Below are 16341 nucleotides of genomic sequence, written 5' to 3'. Positions count from 1 at the left end.
CAAAATCATTGTCTTACATCATAACAGAATGTGTTCAAAATGATATTATCATTGTCTTATATATCCAAAATACATCAACTTTCATAACCAAAATACATGAAGATTACATCATAACAGAGTGTGTTCAAAATGATAGAGCAAACATTTGCTACAAAATATAATTAAGTTTAGTACATTAGATCACTCATCAGGTACAAACACAATTGTTTCGTGAGTAATAGGAACTTGTGTTGTCGAAGGTTACCGAAGGTTGGCTGGGTTTTGGTTGTTGAGGACCAAGGTCAGTACCAAGCACAGTAGATTCTTGAGTTATTGGAACAACTGTTGGTGGAGCTTGGGTGACTTCTGTTTGTTCAGCAGATTGGGCAGTAGGTCTTTGTGGAGAACCTTTTTTATTGTGTCTAAGTTCTTTGCAGATGACACATCTTTTTCTTTGCCCACCCTTTCTTAATTCACTGTCATTCTTCTTCAACTCCCAATCCTCTAGTCTTTGTTTCTTCTTGGTCCTTCCTGGCATTGTCCTATTCTTTGGTGGTAATATATCTGAATAGGGTGTAACATCCCATATATGTTCAACATTGATAGGGTTAATAATGGTGTTGTAAGTCTCTTCATAGGTAGACTTCCTAAACCAGTGCCCAATGTAATCTTCTGCATTTATATTCAAAATTTTCATTACAGTTATGGCATGACTACAAGGAATGCTAGTAATTGCCCATTTTCTACATGTGCAATCCATGGTGTCAACATTCACAACAAATTGCTGCCCAAATTGTGAAATATGTTTCACTTCAAATAAATTTTCTCTTGACCACCTACCTATATTTAGCACACAGTTAGTTGGATCAATATAAATGCCTAAAATGAATGGAAACAAACTTTACATGAATGCAAACAGAGTTTATAAAAGTTACCTTGGTAACCAATATCTACTTAACCATGACTCCTTCTAAAATATGTTCCAAACCTTAGGGCAGACTAAACCTTGATATGATGTCATCTTTGTCCTGTTGGCAGCCCATCTCTTCATAATGTAAACCTTAATGTCTTATAACATGCTAATAATAGGCTTATACCTACTATAAACTAGCACACTATTAAAGGCCTCACACATGTTGTTAACAAGAGTGTCACATTGTGATCTAGAGATGAATCTAGATCTTGACCAAAACCTGGCATAAGTAAATATAACTTGTCAAGTATTTAATGTCAACTATATGAGTATACCAAACAATTATAAGACTTAATACATACCTAGGTGGAATGGCAAGCAAGTATTTAAATGTGTCTAAATTTATGTCTTTAATATTCCTCATTTCAGCTTCCCATTGTTGTGGATGTGTAGCTGTTGCTGCCCTTCACATGAGACGTTTAAGGTTTTTTCCAGGAAATTTTTTTCTAAAGTTTGAATATAAATGCCTAACACAAAATCTTTGTTCTACCTTAGGTACAAGATCTTGAATAGCTAGCAAAAGACCCTGACATATTCAAAATATTGAGTTACATATACAATATATTGTGTAATGAAGATATTCAGTTATATGTAGAAGAAATTGATCATTGATTGACCTTTTGTTGGTCTGAAATAAATGTGCATCTTGCATAAACAACTTCCCCACCAAGGTCCTCAATTAGATGCTCCAAGAACCAAGTCCAGGACTCTTTGTTTTCTACCTCAACAACAACATATGCTATGGGCAACATTTGGTCGTTTCCATCTCTTCCCACTGTTGTTAGTAACTCCCCTCCATACCCGTCTTTCGAAAAGCATCCATCCAACCCAATAATAGGTCTACAAGAAATGAAGCTATCCTTGCATGCCTTCAAGCATGCATAAAATCTTTGGAATATTACCTCACCATTACTGGTATCAACTTTAATTTGTACTGTTGTACCTGGATTTGTTTTCAGGAGCTCATGACCATAATCATAAAGTCTTCTAAATTTTTCATTGAATGATCCTTCAACATTATCTTTTGCCATGGCTCTTGTCCTGAAAGCCATATTTCTTGAAATTTCTACCTTCCATTTCCTAGTCACTTTCTCTGTAATGTCCACGACCTTCATAGTAGGGTTTTCTCTCACAATTTTCTCCATCCTTTGACTCAACCACTTTGAAATCATCAACTTTACATTGTAATATTTATTACAACTGTGAGCATCAAACACTTTTCTTAGTTGCCATGCATTGACATCACTCCTAAAGGAATAATAGGCATACCATTTACAATTTCCTTTTCCGCCCAAGCACTTCACATAAATCCTTTTCTTGTCATTCTTAATAAATTTTAAACTTCTCCCATTACTTAGTGCATAAGTCCTAATGGCATTTGTCAAGTCCTTTTTCTCAGCGAAATAGGTTCCTACTTCGCATTTATAAGCCTCCAAACTTTTAGGCATACTAGAAGTGGGAAACCTTATCTTATGGACCCATCATCGTCCTCACTTTCTGATCCACTAATCAACTCCTCTGATAGCCACTCATTGTCAGACAACCCACGGACATCATGAAGGTTCTTGTCTGTTGATCGTGAAGACTCAAGTACTAGATTGGAAGGTTCTTGTCTAACATTTCCTTTAGAAGTCCCAATGTCACATTGGACGCTGACATCAACTTCTTCATCATCTACATCTTCGTCCTCAGTCTCTGCCTCATGTACATCCTCACCCTCACTGTCCTCTACATCATCATCCTCTCCTAAATCCTCTAGCTCAAAATCATGTACCTCAACTTCCTCTACATGATGGACATCACCATCCTCAACCTGATGGACCTCAACATCCTGTCCATCACCCTCATGGGCATCACCCTCACCCTCACCCTCCACCATTTTTGTTCCAAGTTCAATATGGACCTCACCATCACCCTCATGGGCATCACCCTCACCCTCCACAATTTCTATTCAAAGTTCGGTATTGACCTCATAATCACCCTCATGGGCATCAACCCTCCACCATTTTTGTTCCAAGTTCAGTATTGACCTTACCATCACCCTCATGGGCATCACCCTTATTAAGTCCCTGACAAGTGTACCAGAACATTATCAAGTAATATAAACGGTAAGACCGAGTATTGTTCTCCCAAAGGACTCAATGGCCTAGACGTTCGTGTGATTTGATCACACAAGAAGAATAATTTGTAGTGTTGATGCAAAAACCAAATTTAAACATGCAAATGCAAATTGAATCAGTTGGCAAATAAGACTATGAATTAATGGAGTTGTTGGGGTTTACAATTTCATCTTTATTCACCCTCTTATATCTACTATTCTTATTAAATTCGCTTTATTATCAATGTCATGCAGCTTTCTAATCTACTCTAAACCTGATTCCTCGACGAAGAGAGCCTATTAATAATTACTAGTTTACCATTCCTAGTCTCCTTAGTAATTAATAACGCATTATTAATAGAAGTTTAAAGCAATTGGTCGTCCTACTCCTATTCCTAGGTAGTAATACTTAACCAAGAGAATTCTTATCAGTTCTAGACTTTCCCGTATGTTCATAACATCGAATGAGTTAAACGATGTAAGCATTAAAATCGGAAATAAAAAACCCAGATTATTGATAATACAAGCATATGAAGAATTTTGATATAAGAGAGTTTCAAAAAATTACATTGTTCCCTAACAACAATGGGTTTAGTTCACCATGGACATGGTGAAACTAGATGAAATTAATGAAAAGAATGGAAGAATAAACTGATGGCAACCCGTTTCGGGATCTCCCATCCAAAGAAGTATCAACTACAACTAAGACTAAAGAAAGGGAAGTAGAATAAAGATTCCCAAAACTCTTTCCTTATCTAAGCCTTTGCATGATTCTCTTTACTTAATACATTTTACTTTGTTTGTAGGTCATTAATAATAAGCAAGGAAGTGACCAAGTAAGGAGGAAGCAAAGGAGACAAAGAAGGAGACTTTGACACGCTGGCTCTCAGTGGCAAGCACACTACCGCCCAGCAGTGCCGAGGAGATGCTCCATTCTTTGAGCACGTGTTTCATGCTTATCATGTGGAACACATGGCCAACTGATAACTTCTTCTACAAGCTTCTTTCAATATTTCAGCACATGTACATTGGCTAGCTTACCTTGCAAGATTGATGAGCTTTCCTTCTCCTATAAAAGGAAGCTTACTCATTGTCAAAATTAACTTGAATGAAATTAGTGTTATGCTGTCAAAATTCAACCACTTCTCTCAAGTTCAAACTCTTTGCTAGCTTTAGCTTTGCATCCTCTAGCTTCTTTCCCCTTAGGAAAGTNGTTTGAGCTAGACTTCATCACCACAATCCATCCAAAACACGTTCACACCTTTTATCAAACACCTACCATGCATAACGTCCAACCTTCAAGAACTTCATTCCGCTGCAACTTCTGATCGGGATTGTTGTTCGTGCTCGAAGTACAAAAGTGGTATCTATCATTTGGTAGTCAGAACCTGCACGTCCACGCGGTTCTGCATGAGCTAAGTCTTTCTTTCATTTTTTTTTCATTTGCCGTGTTGTTATGTTCTATTGCTACTGTTCCATTACTGTTTGATTTTCATTTTCATGTTTGAGTGAATATTTTTCTTCGTTCACTGATCCTTAGGTGTTTCTTTATCATTTTAATTGGTGCACTTTGCTTAATTGAGTCAAATTCCAGCTTCAATTTTAATTTTCGTCTCTGTCACGTCATGTGCAATGTTCTTTGCAGTTTTTCTCTGTTATACATGTTTTGAATCTGTTCCAGTTTTGAATCTGTTCCAGTTTTCTTTCTTCGTTTAATTATGTTTGGTGCATTTGTTAGCCATATGTTATGCATTTCAAATATTGAAAAACAATTTACACCAATCATATGCGCTGATAGTTGTACCAAAAGTTGATTCCAGTGGCAAGTCTCTGCATTAACCGTGCTTTCTGGTTTGAATTGGTAAATTCTATTGTGAGCCATATTTTCGTGTTTTCAGTCTTCGTCTAAGTTTGTTTGATGTGTTGGAACATTTCGAATATGATTGTAATTCATTTCCATCATAGATCCATAAATTGAGTGATCATATTGCTTCAAACAGTTTTACATTCTGCACCAAGCTTGACTTGACTGTTCAACATGATACAATCTGCATTTGGTAAATTTTGTTGTTTCTAAAGCATGAGACAAGTTTAATTGATGATTTTAATCATGTTCAAGTGCTGAACATCAGTCTTTGCTGCTGCATCTAAAAATTTGTGGTTGAATTGTTTCAATTCTAATTCTCGTTCTGCATTTTGTTGCATCTCGGCTTTCATCATGTCTTTACTCTTTTTATCTCGATTCTTGTGTTTTAATACTTGAGACAAGTTTCTGTGATGCTTTTATATATGTTTCCAGTGTTAACAATCAAGATTCAGCATTAAATCACAAAAAGAGTAGTTGAGTTCATCAATTCTCTGTTTTCAGCAAACTGTTTTCATAATTTGAAGCTTTGGCACCGTGCTTCAGTTCTTTGACTGTGTTTAGGTTCATTTACATCCTCTAGCTAATTTTCTGCCGCTAGATCTAGTAATTAGGACTTTCTTGTGGTCTGAATTATCTAGCCAGCTTAGCTTTTCCATTTTTGTTTTTATTTTTTTTTGTAAAATTTTGTTGCAGTTTGCATTTTGCTGCTGTTTGGCAACTATTCTGCTGCATAAGTCACAACTTCACCTGTGATTTTGAGCTTGTGCTTGTTTCTGTGCATAGTATCTGTTTAAACATGTTTCTTTGAACATTTAAAACTTGTTTGAATGGTTTATAAGAACATTTTCTAGATTATATTGTGTGGTGGACAAATTTTTAAGAACAACGTTTTACAAACAACATCTAAACGTCTAAATGGACAACATCTTACAAGTAAGCGTTTTATGAATAAAAGCGTCTATCTTATAAACTCATTGAAGCTTAAAATATGTTGTACTCAAACAGTGTTAATTCAAGCATGCATATTACAAAACATATCCTCTAACAAAAGCTTCATAAATGCTACATATCTGAAACAACTTTGATAAAGCATCAAATATTTTACACCATCTAATGATCATATTGAACGCTTTACTAAACGATGCATTTATTAATGAGTTGACAATTGATAAAATGTTTTGAACACGCAATACAACCTAATGCTTATCAATGTTCAAAATATTTAATGCATGAATGATAAAGTGCTTTGATGCTTGCATACATTTTTCTTGATATTTGTGCAGATCGTAAAAGCATAAAGACTTGATTAGAATCGCTACTGTTAGGAAATATGTAGGCTTCGTTTTACACCAAGAGGGGGGGGGGGTGAATTGGTGTTAGTTCAAAAACAAAATCTTTTCGCAATCTTGGTATGAAAATGCAAAGCTTTTTAAACTTTCTTGAAATGCAAGTAATGAAAATTCAGTACAGCGGAAAAACGCAGTTGACTGCTAAACAGATAAAGTCGACTGGAAATAAAGAGTGCAGGGATAGAGAAAATCAAACACTGATTTTTATATTGGGTCGGCCAACAATGCCTACATCTAGTGTCCTTCCAATCCAGGAAGCAAATGTACAATTTTTACAACAAGGAATTTATAGAAGCACCACGCAAAAATATAAATCTCTTCTCTAACCCAAAACCAAAATATAGCTGCACACACAAAAACCAGAAATGTAGCAAGAATCCCCTCTTCTACAATCTGCACCCACGTTGAACAATCCTCAACGTGTAACCAGCACTCTTCACAGGATGCTAAGCCTATATATCACAGCAGACTTCACAGGTTGCTAATCCTTCAATCAAATGCAACAGTCTTCACAGGATGCCAAGCCTTCAAGATCAAATGAGTAACACCTTCTTTGTGCAGATAATGATCAAGCAGTATGCGCAATAGACTCCTCCCTTTGAATCTCTCTCAAGAAAGATCACCACCGTCTTCTTGGAGAATTCTTGGAGCTTCTAAAACAAAGAATTCAATCTGAAACAGGACAATGAAAATGTTAGATCACAAAAGTCTCAGAACAATTCGTGTTTTGTCTATTTATAGTTTTCTATTAAATCAGATTGCTTCTCAGTCGAATAGCCTACTAATATAGTCGACTATATTAAAACAGTTATAATAGACAGTCAACATAAAGGCTCTTCAGTCAACGAAATCAACACACATTTATGACAGTTGACCAAGTCACACAGTCTTAACTAACTTTTGAAAAATATAGCCGTTGGAGCGTGTAGGCTTAACAGAATTCCAAACAGAACAATGATACAGTCGAATGTGTAATCCACAATGTCGAATGACACATGAAAAAAAACACTTTGAAATTCTTTTCAACTCAAAATCTCACATAACACATGTTCACAAAATCTGTACAAAGATTTTAGCATAGTCGAATCCATCATGAGTGTATTCGACTGGACTAGAACTTTGTCACAACAAATATAAGTTCATAAAGGTGCTTGTGATCTTTTTCTTTCCAGAAATGTGAGTAATAAAAAACACTTTATTTCTCATTTCAATACAAGTATATTCCATGCACATTTGAATACAATCATGTTCCACGAATAGAACACACAATCAATCATAAGAACATACATTACAATTCAACAAAACATGTCCAGTAGATATAACAAATAATTCAGAACAAGAACATGTAATGCAGCAACATGTGCACTGTTATTAAGCATTGTGTTGTCATCATCAAAAACCAGTTTGATATAGAGTTTGTGTTGTCAACAATCTCAACAACTACATCCAAGAAAAACACATTGAGAGATATGGAGAACATTTTGGAATGTTTTCCTTGGAGACTTCTGCATTGATACATTGTACAAGCTATGTTTTGATAAAGGCTATGACAAAACATTGTACCTTTGCAAAGTAGACTAAAGTCTGACTTCTCATCTATAAAGGCCACTAGCTCCATATGAAGTCAACATTTTTGTCTAACGGTCATTTCTCAAGAAAAAGCTATATATAGACGAAAGCTTGAAGAGAAAACAAGAAGGATAACATAGAGGTCATTTAAACGTTGGAACAAGCTTGTTACTACTCTGTTCATATATTGTCTAAAGATATATTTTCTAGAGAAAGAACTTAACAAAGTCTCAGATTTAATTTATTGTCTTTATACTCTCTTTGCAAGTTATCAATTTGTATTTTCTCATAACATTGATTGTATTTTACATTTTGAAGAGAATTAAAACACTTAATGTTAAGCTCAATTGAGTTAAATAGTCTAAAGAGTTGTCTAGGATTGAGACAATAAGTGGTTAGAATAATTGTATACTAGGAGTGGTTAAATCCAGACTAGTCGTGTTGACTAGGTGAACCAGAAATGGTGAGAATACTCATTGTAAACTTGGAGAAGTAAAAATAATGTAATCTTCTTGAAGATTAGTGGAATCCCTTAGAAGTTTTTAAGGGAGAACTTGACATAGCTCTTATTGAGTGAACTAGTATAAAATATGTGCTTTATTGCTTTGCTTCTTAAAACATTTTCCTTTATACGCTCTTCATAAAAACTAGCATCTAAAATTCTATTTAAATAATCTATCTTTTGAGAATCCATTAGATTCTGTTTTGCAAAAAAAAATTTAAAACACTATTCATTCCCTCTAGTGTTTTTGTGATTTTAGTGAGAAGTAAAAAAGTTTTATAGCACATGTCATCAAACTTGGTAGCATATGCTTATACTAACTTTGATACATTACTAATTTGACATATGAAATTAAGATAATGTTCATTACTGATATTTTTGATGTCTCTAAAAAAGGTATAATGTGCCAATTACATTATATATTGGAAATGTGACTAAAATTTAATATCATGTTGAAAATATTTCAATTGGTACTATTCATAAAAATATTATTAAGGAATACTTTAATCTTGTTGACAATTCAACCATGTAATTTGTGATGTACAATGTTAATATTTAAGATGAAATGTGATACATACATACATGTGTTGTATGTCATGTACTCCATGTTTAAAATTAAATTTGTTCATCCTTGCAATTTGGAGTGACTTGTTATAATCATACATTTTATAAGTGTTAGCAAGAAACTTACCTAAAAAAGTGGAACAATATTTTATTCCTTTATGTTTTATTTATATTCGAGGTAACATTAATTATTTTAAAAAGTTAGATGAATCATTGACACTTGTATTACTATACTTTTAGGCTGTGTTCTTTTGAGGTGATTTGGGGGAGATGATTTGAGGGAGATGATTTGAATGGATTTGAGTGGATTTGAGAGTAATTTTTGTTGTTTTTTTGAGTGGATTTGTGGGTAATTGAGAGTAGATTTGGAAGTAAAATTTATGAGAATTAGTGTAGGATTTGATTGATGTGACAAATTTCAAATATTGTTTAATGGGTAGAAATTGAAGATTACCCAAATGTCCCTAATTATTAATGTAATATAAAATGATAATTGTTAATGTTATATTTAATTATAAAAATTTTTATAAAAAGTAAAAAAATAACGTTAATTATTAAAATTTAAAAAATGATAAATTATTAAATTGAAATAAATAATAACAATAATAATAATAATTATTATTATTATTATTTATTATTATTTATCAATATTATTATTAATTTATGTTTTGTGAAAAATGCTTTCAGTATGCCCTAATGAAGAAAGCACTATTATTATTACATTCAAAAAGGGTAATATATAAAGGTAAAGCAGAGAAATGACCATAAATCATTGCAAATCCATGCTCATGAACGAAGATAAGAAAAAGTGTTTTCTCCCGCAAATAAGCTTTTTCACTCGCTCGCATATCAACACAAACGAACAAAAGATTTTCATAAATCCGTCTTCGGTAATTCTCGAAAACAGTGAATTACCTTCCTAGGAACACACGCTTAGGGATAAGAGTCGTACACTATAATTTTGTTTTGTTTAATAATAAATGTTGTATCTAATAATTAATACCAAAACCAAAATGTTTTTTGGAGAACCTATATTTTTAACATAGAACATACTTGCTTTCATTAAAAAAAGTATTATAATACTCAAACTTTGGTTTACAAATTCTAAGAGGTAAATCCCTACTTTTAATTTGACTAATCCCGTTGATGAATAGAATTATAAGCATAATCAAATAATATTTTCATTGAGAAAAAGAGTTTGAGGATAAAAATGAGAATGTTATAATATTTCTGTGATGGTGTTTTCCAGGATGTGAATGGGACAGACACAACGACCCTCTAAGATCGTAAATGATGCATTGATAATTTGAAGTTGAAGAAGTGAAGTCAACATCATGTGTTAATGAGAAGGGTGGAATGAACAGTGAATGTTGGAGAATTGCCTCTGAAATCAAAGCATGAAAGGGTAATAACTGAAAAGACACTTCTAAATGTCCTTACATTACACTCATTTCCTTTTCCTTATGGCCCATCACGGCTAACTAACACATACTCACTGGTTCTCTGACTTTTTTACCATCTAACCATTACATGAAAACTAGTGATAAGATAATTTTTTTTTTCTTTTTCTTCTGTGATGATTTCAGTCATTGCATTGTTTTCGAAAATTAATTAAGAGTTTAACGATTTTCTAAAATTTATTAAAATTTTGAATACGTTTTTGTTTTTCTTGATTGACTTTCGAAAATAAACAAAATCTTAAAAAACAAACAAAAAATAATAATTAACAAAATTTAACAAAATTTTAAATAAAAATAACAAAATTTAAATAACAACCAAATATAATTACAATATTTTAAAAAATTAATTAAAATTAAATTAAAGAATTATAAATAAATAACAAAAAATCATATAATTTAAAAAAATTATTTTAATAAAAATTATTAAATATTATAAAATTATACAAAAACCAAAATAAATTGCAATTAAAACTAAAAAAAATTATAATAACGTTAAATTTTGTTTTAAATTGAAGTATAATTTTTGTTTTTTACTTTTATTTTTAATTGTATGTTTTTGGTTATTTAATTTTAATTTTTTTAATAAATTTGTAATATTTAATAATTTTTATTAATTTTTTTTTTGAAATTATATGATTTTTTTTTATTTGTTTATGATTTTTTAATTTAATTTTAGTTGCTGTTTTTTTAATTATTGTAATTGTATTTGGTTGTTATTAATTTGTTTATTTTTTATTTGAAACTTTGTTAAGTTTTGTTAATTGTTTTTTATTTATTTTGAATTTTTAAAATTTATTATGTTATTTTAATTTTTTTTATTTTAAATTTAATATTTTTTTCTTAAACGTATTTTGAAATATGTTTAAAAAGTAAATATTTTTCGAAATATATGAATAAATGTATTAGAAACGCGTTTATTTTTTAAATGTATTTCGAATTATGATTAATCGATTTTTAATGTCGATTAAGAGTTAGTCGATTTTGAAAGCCGGTTTAATAAAAAATATATTTGAAACTTTAATGTGGTTTTGAAAATTGTTGAATTCTTAATTGCTTTTTGAAAACTTTTGAATTTTTAATCAATTTTCGAATACTGGTTATGAAATAAAAGGAATATGATAACTAAGACCATCATTAAAGAAAAAGGAGAAAAAATAAATAAAAAAGTTAATAGCATATATGTAATTTTGGAAGTGGAAAGGAAGAAAGAGAGATGCATAAAGAATTATCCTAAGATAAATAGCATATATTTCTATTTATTTGATGTATATTACAATAAAATAATAATTATAAAAAATATTTTTTTTTACTTTTTAAAAATTAAAAATAAAAAGAATATCATATGAATACAAATAATTTGTTTTAAATTATAATTTATGTCAAAGTGAAAGAATATTACTTCTTACACTCCACCTAATTTCTTCCTGCACTCCATTAAAAAGTTTTTCCATTTCCAAAAAAAAATCAAAATTATTTATTGTATTTCAGAACATAAATCCCGAAAATAATAGGATGCTAAGAGAAATTTGATAGGTACATAAAGCAATTACCAAAATAAAATCCTCTTTTTTAAATATATACTAACTCTTGATATTTTTAATAATTTTTTAAAATTTTAAAAATATGCTAATTTTAATAAATTATTTTTTTAATATGTTTTAAACTATTAGAATTAATATATATTAATGTATTTTAAAGACAGAATAAATAAATAACATCCAAAACTCAGTAGAAAACCTTAATTCATATCGTATATTAAAAGGATAATGATATTTAGACATTTTTTTTGACAACATTTGAACATTGATTACGTGTCAATCTGTGATTGATCAAAAATTACTCCACAATCAATAATAATAATCGTAAACATTATTGTGGAGTAAGTTTTGACCAATCACATATTGACACGTAATCAATGTTCAAATGTTGTAAAAAAAATGTTGTCTCAATATCATTATCCATATTAAAAATCATTATACTTTTAGTATACTTTTACTCTTCTACCTCACTATTGTTGTATTCGGATGAATATATTGTACTGTTTAAGAAAAAAAATGTTAAAACTGATTTGAGAGATGCATCATATTCGGTTTAACAAATATTCGAAGACAAAATTAAGTGGATTTGCGAGATATGTATGTTTTTTATCACTCGTGATACGCTTGGATTTGGAGTGAATTCCTTTCGAATGTCACCTTTTTTCTTTGTAGTTTGTATAATACTACGCAAGAAAATAAGTTATTTGTTTCCAAAGCTAGATAATCGATTCTCACCCATGGTTAATAATAAATAATGCACACATAAAGTTGTTAATATCCCATAGCATTGCTTTGATACACTGTCACAAGTAAGCTACTATGGCTACCTTAGCTAGCTTATGCATCAAGAATAACAATTTTTTACTTTGGTAGCCCAACTTTCTTACTTTGGCAACCTAGCTACATTATGCAAAGATTCGATTATCTGCTTCTCTACTGGACACAACCATACACAACCATACACAGGAAAGATTCCTGGCAATACAGTGTTACGATTTGAATTTCAAACAATTACCTCTTTATCCACTAGTGGCATTCCTTAAGGGCAATTTGTAAGAAGAGATTTACATGGAGCAATCTCCCAGATTTGTTGCTCGGGGGGAGTCTTCTGGGTTGGTATTTCGTCTTCTATGTTGTCTTGCAAATCATTAGCAATTTGGTGTCTCTCGAGTGCAGAAGCAGATATTTTCATTAAGTCTTTATGGATTATATTAGTAACAAGCTTGGTACATACGATTTGTATGCACCAGCTTGTAGGAGAGTGTTAGACATATTATCTTATATTTATCTTTTATCTTTAGTTAGTTTGTTATTATTTCTTATTTGTATTTTAGGTTTAGCCCATATTTCTTTTATTATAAATAGAGGACCCTATGTGTATATTCAACACAAGGGAGATTAATTCCTTACATAGTTTTCACCATATTCAACATTGTTAAAGAAGTCTTATATGTTGTGTCTTGAGTGCAGTGAAGACTAGGGTCATCAGGTTAGTGATTATTTTTGGGAAGGTATATGTTTTTCCGTAGGTTGGAGGCATGCATGTTGCATTTTGATGATGACAAAAAATGGAGAATGGTTTGTGGGGATGCGAGGTTCATGGCTACTACCATATTGAAGATGAACATGTGTTGAAGATGGAGAAGATGAACAAGAAAGCTTGAAGAAGGGGTTGAAGAAGACTGTATTTGGTTCTTGACAGCGTTGTATTCGATTCTAGATTTTATGTATTTGGTTCCAGTTTTGTTATATTCGGTTTCAGTCCATACAATGAATTCAAATCATGTCGTATTTGGTTCCCAGTCTTTGGTATTCGGTTCCACTCCCTCCTTCATGATGTTCTATTGTTGTATTTGGTTCCCAGTCTTTAGTATTCAATTCCACTCCCTCCTTCATAATCTTTTATTATTGTATTCGGTTCCCACAGTAACTTATTCGGTTCCAGCAAGCCTGCACCTGTTTCCTCCATGTGATGATGTGTTTCGAAGCTTGGTGGTGCGTCTTGTTGATAACGGTTTAAAAACCATTATTTTTATACTTGAAATTGATATTAAAACACATCATTTAGCTTGAAATCATGCAAATTGCTTTAGTTAGGTTACAAGAGTGTCAAAGGTGGTTTTAGAGTTATTATGCTTGGTTTTACATTATTTTGACAGGATTTAATGAGAATTGGATGATGGAAAGTGAAGTAGGAGGGAGTTGGACTCAAGAAAGGATGAAAAAGGTGCAAAGGAAGAATCGCAGCTACCGCTTAACGCAAGTTTTAGCACTCAGTGCCAACTTTAGAGAGGAAGCCACTGGTTGACGCCTAACACCAACGCTTCATATGTCAATTTGGACCAAATTACACCCTTTACTACTCGGAACAAGCTTAGAATCAAGCAAAACTCAATAAATGAGTTTGGAGCGAGTCAAAAGTTGTTTTTAGCGATTTTATGCTTATTTTGCATTGTTTTGTAGCTAATTTGAGAAAAGTAAGAATGGAGTTGAAGATAAAGGTCGTTGACTCAAGAAAAGAGCAGAAAAGTTGAGTTTTGAAGAGTCGACGTACCGCTCAGCGGCACACTTAAACCGCCGGGCGGTCCAGGACGAGGAGTAGGCAGCATTTCACGCTGAGAGAAACCGTCGGGCGCTGGCGATTGCCACCGGGCGATGGCATGGGAAACCGCCGGGCGGTGGTGGCAGTTGTGGCAAACCGTCGGGCGGCACACTTAAACCGCCCGGCGGTAACACGTTGGACTTGGGCCTGATTTTGACGCGCTCCTCACCTATAAATACCCCTACTACGAATTCAGAGTCATTCTTTTGACAGGGGAAGACGACCAGACCTAATTTTGCTCTCTNGAGAGGATCTCTTGGANGCTTAGGCTCCTTTTNATCTTTTCTAGGGTTTGCTCTTTCATTCTTCTTCCATTTTTCATCTAGTTTCACCATGTCTATGGTGAACTAAACCCTATTGTTGTTGAGGAATTCAATGTAATCTTTTGATACTCTCTCTTATATAAACTATTGATTATTTATATGGTTTCCATATGTTTTGATTGATTCTTGTTCGGTTATCATCTGTGCTTAAGGCTTTTATTGTTTAACTCATTCGATATATTGTAGTTTGTCGTTATTGACATGGGGACATGCGATAATGACATGAACTGGTGAGTAATCTCTTGATTTTGCAATACCACCTAGGGATAGGGGTAGGACGATCAATTGCGCTAACTTCTGTTTATAATGCAGTATTAATTACTAGGGGAGGCTAGGGATAGCAAGCCAGTAATTGATATTAGGCCCTTTTCGCCGAGGGATCGGGTTAAGAGGAGGCTAAGAAAGTCNCATAACAATTGAATCAATCTAATAATCAAGGGTAGTATGTAAGAGAGAGTGGAATANATGAAATTGTTAGTACCCAACANCATNCATTCATCCATTGTTTTCACTTGTCAATTGAATCAACCTTTATTTTGCATGTTAATATTTTTGCTCTCAAACCCAATTTATTAATTTTAATTTCTCAAGTCTTATTAATTTAATTCACGCAAACGAGGAAGCCATACGAGTCTCTTGGGAAAACAGTACTTGGTCTTACCATTTTTATTACTTGTACGATTTGGTACACTTGCCAATTTGTCAACAAGTTTTTGGCGCCGTTGTCGGGGACTCGAGGTTTATTTGTCTAGTAGTGTGAATTGATTAATTTTGACTTGATTGTAATTATTTTTGTTTTTTATTTTTCTTTTATTGCGTTTTGTTTTATTTTTTTTAAAAGTGCTTTTAGGGTGTGTTTCTTGTGCATGCAGGAAACAATACATACTAGAAGTAGGAAAAACCAACAACCTTTGCTAGAAGGTCTACCATACGAGAGGAGGAAGATACGCCCTTTTTGTGAAAGATCTCTTTCCCCAGGAGTTACTCCACCTGAGACTTTTGAACCAGATCTTGAGGAGATGGCCAATCAACCTCCTCCTAGACGCACCTTAGGGGACGCCGCTAATACAGTTGGCCCCTTAAATTTCAACAGCATTGTAGTGCCAACAGACAATACAACCAGCATGGTGATGAGTCCGACACTTATCCAGTTAGTCCAGAACAACCAATTCCATGGGTTGTCAAATGAAAATCCTTACAAGCATTTGACAGTCTTTGGAGAAATTTGAAACACAGTGAAGATAACTGGAGTGACGGACGACAGAATCAGACTTAGTTTGTTTCCTTTCTCACTGGGAGGAAATGCAAAAGACTGGTTGAATTCTTTCCCGGAGGGAACGTTCAGGACGTGGGAAGCAGTGGTCCAACAATTTATTACTAAATTCTTCCCACCACCAAAGATCAATCAGGGAAAGTTAGAAATCTCTTCTTTCAAACAAGGAATGGAAGAAACACTTGGGCAAGCTTGGGATAGGTTCAAAGGATTGTTGAGAGAAACCCTAGTTCATGGGTTTAAC

This window comes from Vigna radiata, unplaced genomic scaffold, assembly GCF_000741045.1.
Source record: "Vigna radiata var. radiata cultivar VC1973A unplaced genomic scaffold, Vradiata_ver6 scaffold_382, whole genome shotgun sequence".
Lineage (NCBI taxonomy): Eukaryota > Viridiplantae > Streptophyta > Magnoliopsida > Fabales > Fabaceae > Vigna > Vigna radiata.
This window is presented reverse-complemented; position numbering follows the sequence as displayed.